The sequence below is a fragment of the Sinocyclocheilus anshuiensis genome, unplaced genomic scaffold, assembly GCF_001515605.1.
Source record: "Sinocyclocheilus anshuiensis isolate Anshui unplaced genomic scaffold, SAMN03320099.WGS_v1.1 scaffold710, whole genome shotgun sequence".
NCBI classification, from domain to species: domain Eukaryota; kingdom Metazoa; phylum Chordata; class Actinopteri; order Cypriniformes; family Cyprinidae; genus Sinocyclocheilus; species Sinocyclocheilus anshuiensis.
In genome coordinates, this window is record NW_015544201.1 from 820,306 (window position 1) to 828,205 (window position 7,900).

Consider the following 7,900-nt stretch of genomic DNA (forward strand, 5'->3'; position numbering starts at 1 on the left):
TAAAGACTCGTTTCTGTACAATTCCTTGCACAATACTATGTTATGACCTCAAAATGTAATTTACTGTAATGCATGATTTGTAAACTAATACATTTGACATCTGCATTACATAACCAACTCCACATGTATGGCTTTTTGTCGTAGTAAACTTGCTCACCTGGTACAGCATTGCACTTGATGTAGAGTGCTCGGATACAAGTCCTGTAAAATGAGTCATGATAAAAACAGATCAAAGAGTTGTAGAAGCAAGCTAAAAATTTTTGGTTGCTTCAGCAAATGTGTTCTATCTCATGTTTGCTTTTGTTAACGCATTGGTTAGGGTTAGTGTAGGTGTATATTAGGGGTTGCATGACTTCTGATTTTTTGAAGTCGACTTTTATGTGATGAAAGTCGAGTCGAAGTCGACTAGTCGCTGATGACGTCATTAATGAACAAATAAGTCTGGAGCTGTGATAAACACCTTGTGCACAACTATGGCATATGACACAAAGCTGCCCACATGGCTGTTGCTCCTATAACAGCTTTTTTTATCACTTCTTTTGTCTTTTGGTCGTTATATTTCTCACAGATTTCTGCTCATTCTAAATCAGATACAGATAAAGTAGCACAGTAAAGATTACATTAATATGAATGCATTAGTGAGAGCGATTGCGTGTGTAAATTAATATTACATGGCAGCGTCTCTCTACTAGTAGTGAAGTGGTGGAATTTAGTTATTAAGAAATATATGCTTGAACTTTTCAGTTTCTAAGCTATTTTATTGAGAAATCACAGAACAGTGTTGACAATACATTTCCGCGCTGAATGATTCTGTGCGCGTGATGTACGCGCTACTGTCTGTAGCCTATGTGTGTGCATTACAGTGCATCAGTGCATTAGATTAGAACGGCGATTAATTTACCTGTACAATAAGCTGTTTAAAACGTGCATTCTCCCGTTCAATTTCGAGCATCCAGTAATATAATCACACGTCTTGTGGAGCGCTTTCAGAGTATGCATTTATTTGTCATTTGAACTGTTTGGAAACGGAGCGTAAATGTGGAAGTCCTTCAAAGATTTCTCATCCTGTTGCGCCCTCTATTGGACCAGCGACTAGTCGACGTCAAGCTTAAAGCGTAATGGCAGAGCATTGAAGTCGACTAGTCGGTGCAACCCCTAGTGTATATTCAAACTGTTTGCATCACTCTCTGAACATTTTATTTCCGAACTGCCAGGATACATACAACGACCGATATGATAAAAATGTTGCAAGAGTCACATTCATCATTTCACTTCGAACGTGTTGCAAAACATGCAAGAAGCAACAAAGTCATCATTTTGAAGAAAAGCCGCCAAATGAGCCTGGATTGGCTTAATTAGGTCTGTAATTTAATATTTAAAAGTACAGTTTAAAAATAGTTCAGTGTAGTTTTACTTATTTTTTTCTGTTTGTTGTGCATTTGCTTACTCGAGTATCATGTCGTGAGCAAAATGCTAACATCAAATTTTGCTGTAAACAACTGTCAACTGAATCTTCTGTGTGGAGCACTATTTGTGTGACATGCTATGTAGAGCACATCAAATCACTTATGCGTGATGACTATGAGCTTCTGTTTCAGTTACAATTCTACTTTAGAAGGCAGCTGTGTATATAGCTAGAAGGTGCAACTCACTAGGTTTTGGAACAGAATTACTATGTTGAAATTCCCTGTGGGGCATCTGGCTACTCTTATCAGTTTCATTTGCTTCTTTTCATCCCCCTTACTCTCCTTCTTTCTCTCTCCATCTGTCTCTATTTTTCCTTCAAAGATTTTTGGAAATTATTGTCTACTTGCCACACAGATGCACGCACAGAGAAGAATTAACACACTGTTATCGAGGTCTGAGAGACACACACACACTCAGCGGTTATACTGATATTACCATAGCACTGATTCAGTTTTATTTCTTATTATCTATCTTAAATTATTATGAAATTAACAATTTTTACAGACACAGTCTGTATGAGCAGAGCTGAGGAGATTTTTCTAGAATGCTTCTATTAATTATTTGTGACTCTGTGGGTTGTTTAGAATTGATTGTGCCAGCAGAGAGTTTGTATGTCAGGATGTCATGGAATAATGAGATGTGGTTAATTTTCAGTATGTGACTAAAAGTTGAGGATTTACCAGAGACGCTGTCACGCACTGACAGATGCCAGTGACATATTCCAAGTGCTTGCCACCTCAGTTACCAGCTGTTGGAGGCCCACAGTGCATATCACACACACACACACACACACACACACACACACACACACACACACACACACACACACACACACACTCAAACTCTACATGAAGCTCTTACACACCTCATTCTCATCATTCTTAACAAAGAACATAATCTAGAGGTGTTGAATGACATTCAGCAGCCCCTCAAAAAGAGAAAACTGAGGTAGAGATTTTGCAAGTCAGTTTTTCCATTTCTCTGTGATTTTAGATGTAAGAGAGAATGAGAGCAGGCTTGAATGTGAGCTACTCTACTCATTTCGGTTCTCCATGGGAATCTTTTCCACAAGTGTACCTTTTCCCCTGTTGAAATGCATGCACATCTGGGGTCCTGCTTTCTATTGGTTTGTGTCTGTGTGATCCATGTTAATCATGTGATTTATTTTTCTCAACCAGTTAAATGCAAACCCTGCCCTGCAGCAGATTTAATTGATCAACATAATCACACAAGTACCTGACCACTGAAATCATTAGAATTGGCTGATGGGCGGAGTTTACACTTAAAGGGATACTGTAAAAAATTTTAATCCTCACCCTTATGTAGTTCCAAAACTGTATGACTTTCTTATTTCTGTGGAAATAATTGGTTTGGGGAAAAATCACACATGCTAAACAGCTGAATATTGATTTTTCTTTATTTAATCCTCGTCTTCCATTCATCTATAAATCTGAACTATTATCTCTAACATTTGCCACAGGAACATTGCATATAATAATTGCATATAATCAATTGCAAATAATCTGGCCTCAAATTGGACATGTAGTCTAGTGTGTACAAGTGTGACTGTCTTTTCAGCTGTTTTGTTTGTGGTTTGTCTTCCACCCTGCTGAATATAGTACACTTGTGTATGTGTGTCACTTCTTTTGATTAACCACTTCTTGACATGAAATGTGGCTGCGTTCTGACATCACCCTTCTGCACTGAAACATGCGCATTCTGTTAACCATCTTTTACCAATTTTGCATGCAGAAAATTGCTCTTACCACAAACATGCTGTTTTTCCTCATCTTTTCTCCCACAATGTAGTCGATGAATTCTGCAGTTTCTCACTATAAACACACACAAGTGTGATGAGGTATTATTTTTGCCCAAATGAAGCTGAACAATGGCTATTTTTGAAGACCAAAAACTAACAACTCTAAACCATCTCACAGTGACATAAAATCATTTACCAAAACCTAGCTACGGGAAAAAGCATGCAAAATGTGCCTTAGAAGTGACTGTTAAGGCATTTCCTTGATTTTGATTCAAAGTGGATTGACATTTTCTCACATAGTCGATGGTTTCAGAAAAGATCCGACCTCTTGAGTCAGCTCTGGTATTCCTGTGGCCTTCCAAAAAGAACCAAAATAATTCAGCGAATTCTCAAGAAAACTGGTATTGGCTTTTTTCTATTAAGATGCCATGTTAACACGCCCCATACAGTGACAGGAAATACACCTGGAGAAGTGGGTTTAAAAAAAAAAAGTCTTACTTTTTAGAAAGTCAGCATGTCCAAGAGCCCACAGCAAAGGATTTTTGAACCTTCTGCATGTCAGCTTTTTTAAAGGGGTTAACCAACATTCAAAATGACCCAGGCAGCTACCTTGAACCTGAGCCAGTGCTGTTAAGCACTCACTGCATCACCACCTTAATGCACTCCTGCGAGCCGAGCCCTGTTGATTGAGAGAACTTTCACACAATGCAAGCAGAGAACGGGAAACGGCAGAAAGGAAGAATTAATAATGCATCCGCATCAAGAACACATAGTGAGGAACCGATTAGCATGCAAACAACATCCGTTTGTTCAAATTTCCCGACTTTATTCATCAGACTGTGTCAGTTCACGATGCTTTCTCATTCTCTAAAGCAGTTCCTGAATGTTTATTCACCATGACCCACTAAAATAGACTGTGATGGTTTTAACATGACTGATTATCTGATATTTCCAAAAAGTTATTGTCTTGAGACCGTTTTGGGTGTTGCAGACGGATTATCTGTTGTAGTGAGTGAAGACTTGATGATTCCTTCACAAACTGCAGAATTCAAGGCCTGTTTGGATGTCTGAGTGTTTGAGGGCTGTGGTCACATGCTATGAGATTAAGGATTAAGGGTGGCTTCTAATTAAAACTCTTAATTACAAAACAAGATGAAGAAGAATATGTATAATGGCTCTAAGGCGGTTTTCAAGCCATGAAATGCACTCCTCCACACTCATTGTGGAACATTTTGTTCATCTAAAGACATTCTCAAGAGTGATTTCAATTAAATGAGTGCGTAAAACTGCATGCTGCACGACATGCTTGAGAAAAAAAGGCATTCCAGATTTACACTGATTTATATTTTGATGTTATATAGCTCTAGAGTAGATGTTTTTAAACTTTATAAGGCCATGTGCCCTCAAATATGATCCCCTTCCTAAAGTATAAATTCAGCTAAATATTTTCCAGTATAAACACCTATTTTGTACTGTGAAAAAATGTTATGTATATATATATATATATATATATATATATATACACATGTACATATGTGTTTGTGTGTAGTTCTGTAAATTTTAACTTATATTATTTATTTATTTATTTTACAGTTCCTTTCCTTTCACAACAACTGAATATAGATATTACAGATTATTTACAGTGATTTAAAAAGCTCCATTTTTGAATGGATCTACAGAAGGGATGCATTAGGGAGACAAAATATCTGCACTTAAGCATATTATTTTTGTTTGAAGTGTCTGTATCTGACCTGAAGTTCAAAATGAGGTGCTGGTGTGCAGAGCTTTGTGTGCTGTATGCTGTGCGGTATGCTGGCTATCTGGTGAGGGCTAGGCTATCAAGGTGAAGATAGCATCTGAAAATGTTTTGGTTTTGATTTTCTTTGTTCCTCCTTATCCCCTCTCTGATATTGAGAATGAAATACAGACCATCTTCATGCTGGAAAGCATAAATCATCCAGCAACACATTATGGAGTAAATTTTTGTTGACTCAACCATCATAGACTGTGCTGCAAAATTGACCTGTTTTTAAAAAATTGCTTTTTAAGGCTCACTTAAATCATGATCCTACAAGAATTACCTTAAATAATAACTGATTAGTATTTAAACTTCTGGGTACTTCTGCATTGTGACCAGAAATCTGGGAGCTACTGTACTCAGAAAGCTAAAGAAAACTGAAGTGAAGCACCCAAATGTTAACAAAACTCCATCCCAGGAGGCCATACAACTTCCGCACATCCTTTGGCATGAGAGAGCAGATGAGCAGCATGGGTGTACTGTATATAGGGCAGAGGACTAACTAACTAACACTAATTGCTTCTTGTCATTGAAGTAATAGATCATGGGAAAATGAACAAAACAGACACAGCTGACTGAAGTTCATGTAGTCGAGTCATAGTTGCCACAGGGAAAATAAAGCATTGATTCCTTAATAAATAAAAAATTTGTTTTATAGCAGAAAACGTTCATGCTGAATGGTTTTACATTTTCTCATGTTAACATGCATGTGCATACAGTAACTTGTCGTGTGTGCATGTATTTTTTTTTTTTTTTACTGGGCCTAAATTTCAATAATTTGTTGACTGGAAAATAACAAAAAGTTTTTTGTTTTACTAAAATCTATAAAATTTAAAGTTTGAACTCCTCTGCTAATTGCACGACTGTTACTGACTCCTTAAACCAAAATATCCTCTTTAATTAAGCTGTGAGGCATCAATAATCATCAGACATCCCATATACAAAACATCTGTTTTTTGCATAACCTGAGGAACAAAAGAGTGAATTCATTTTCAATTCATACTCCGTGGTGCACATAATTAGCAAAAACATATGGTTTTAAACGCTGACTAAACATTTCCCAAAGCCACAATACATTCAGCAGACTTTTTAAATGTACATTGGTGTCCCTGATGAGCTTGTTGTACCATGTGTTTCTACTGTAACGTGTCTAGACTGCATGTTGACACAGTATTTCAGCTCTCTTTATACTTAAAGAGAAAAAGCTGATGTCATAATCATGTGTAGTAATGGATAAGCCTGTACGGGCTCACAATAACTGTGGCATCATTCAAAGAGCTGTATGTTTTGAAAATAGCTCTCAAAGAAATCCATATGGTCTCATCTGGTACCTCTGCTCATGGTATATTAAATAATAGTTTGGAATGTTGCCTTTTTATATTGATTTCAGAACAGTTTTGTTGGTTCTCTTCATGATGATAATTCAAGCAGTTGGTCCAAGGCCAACATTACGCACTGTTTTGGGAGATTGTGAACTAAGCACTTATCTTTTTCCTTCTCTTCTGTAAAGGTTACAGTCGGGTTGGCTTTCCGTAGGGTTACAGAAATGTGCTCAGCGAGATGCTTTTGATTGTTCTGTTTAAAAAATAAGAAACAGTGTGTTTAAAAGAGGTTAAATGGGTCAAATTCCACTAAATGCAGTAATCCCTTTTTTATTTATGATGCACTTTGCTTTTCCCTGTAACTATTACCCAGCTCACGTTTTATGAGGCACAAAGCCATGCTTTGACCAAACTGCTAAAAAGATTCTAGCAGCATCATTTCACTGAAATTGCATGAATGGTAGTTATCATAGTACATTATATTTAAAAAACTCTTGGAAAACAGCTCTCATAAAAACTGTATTGCTGTCTTGGCAATTAAATTTAGCCTGTGGCCTCTTTTTAGTATTCAGACAGCAAGACACTTCAGGTATGTCTCAAAGACTGTATGCTTTCATTTAGTATATTTATTTAAACAAACCGCAAAGATAAACTTTTCAAACCATTGGGATGATATTTATATATACTTAAAATGTTGGGGGATGAGAAAGAAGTAAAATAGTTGTAAACATCTAAAGCTGCTTCCTTGAGAGCTGAGTTGCACATCTGGATGTCCCTCAAGATTAAACATGCACTTTATGACCTACTGTAAAAAAGCACTCGCTACAGTACCAAAGCAGTGCTGCCAAAAAGAAATGAACGAAAATAGCTTTGTAGGTAAAGTTCAGAACTTGGTCTTGGTTGAAGAGTTGAATTTGAAAGTTTGCAGAGTTAGATGTAATCTCCCATTAGGCTCTCATTCATTTGGCAGGATGGGAGGGTGGTAGCCACGGTCCCAATAGGAATTCACATCCACCCATTTCTTAGCTACACCAATCTGTTCTATAAACATCAATGATAATGGTGATTCTGATTTTGAATGATAAATATTGAGCGTTTTTTTTTTTTTTGTGGAGACTGCATAAGCCAAAAGAAAACTGCAACTGCAAATATATTAAGTACTAAATATTAAGTCAGATTTATTTTATATATATTTATACAACAGTTTGTTCTGGTTCTCAAATCTGATTGGCGGAGAACTGTGATATATTGTACTGGGGCAAGTTCAAGCTCAAACCGGTGCGCAACGTTTTGCTACGGTTTCCGGTTTGAACGACATGTTTCTTGGAAACAGTGTGCAACGGGGTTTGAGATACATTTTGTCTTGTTTGGTGGGTTTGTCAAAAATGTCAGCCCAATCAGCAGCAACATGTGTATAAACCACGAAAATTCTTCAAAAAGAACACAAAAAATGGCCTTCACAGCTGCCATAGTTGCAACTCTTGCGCCATCAGAACAGGGTGTTCAATGCACCACCGTTTCCGTTTAAAAAAACGTTTTGCACCGTTTTGTCGG